Raw genomic sequence first — 820 nt, forward strand, 5'->3', positions numbered from 1 at the left:
CTTGAGTTTTAAGTAATATGCATTAATAAACATTACTTTACGCATAAAAAGTAGTTTTTAAGAGTTTTTGTCAAATGCTTTATAATATATTATAGATTTTTTTAATAATTTAATTTAAGTTTAATAATGAAATAATTTATTTTTGGTTTAAAAATATAACATTTTATAAAAATAATAATTAAGTATTCTGCTAGAACTCAATGATTATCTTAATTATATTTTAGATTTTTTATATTTAAAATGAGATGTTTATTCTGTATTTGATTGTGTTTATCTGCATTTAGTTACACGAATTCAGATATGGAGCTTTAATAAGTTGTACCTATGCACAATTTACTTGTAATCTTGAGTTTTAAGTAATATGCATTAATAAACAATACTTTATGCATAAAAAAATGGTTTTTAAGAGTTTTTGTTTTATTTATAATATAAAATATACTTTTTTATATATAATTTAATTTAAGTTTAATAATAAAATAATTTATTTTTGGTTTAGTATTATAAATTTTATAAAGATAATAATTAAGTATTCTGTTATAATTTAATGATTATACTAATTATATTTTAGATTTTTTATATTTAAAATGAGATGTTTATCCTGTATTTGATTGTGTTTATCTGCAATTAGTTACACGAATTCAGATATGTGATGAAATCGGATAGGGATGAACGGGTTTAAGAGTTTTTAAGAATTTTAAGAGTTTTTAAGAGTTTTAGGCAAATGCTTTATAATATAGTATAGATATAGATATTAATCAAACGTTTACTATTGACCATTTATAATATAGTATAGATATAGATATTAATCAAACGTTTACTA

This window comes from Cynara cardunculus, assembly GCF_001531365.2.
Source record: "Cynara cardunculus var. scolymus isolate 2C chromosome LG 10, CcrdV1, whole genome shotgun sequence".
Classification (NCBI taxonomy): domain Eukaryota; kingdom Viridiplantae; phylum Streptophyta; class Magnoliopsida; order Asterales; family Asteraceae; genus Cynara; species Cynara cardunculus.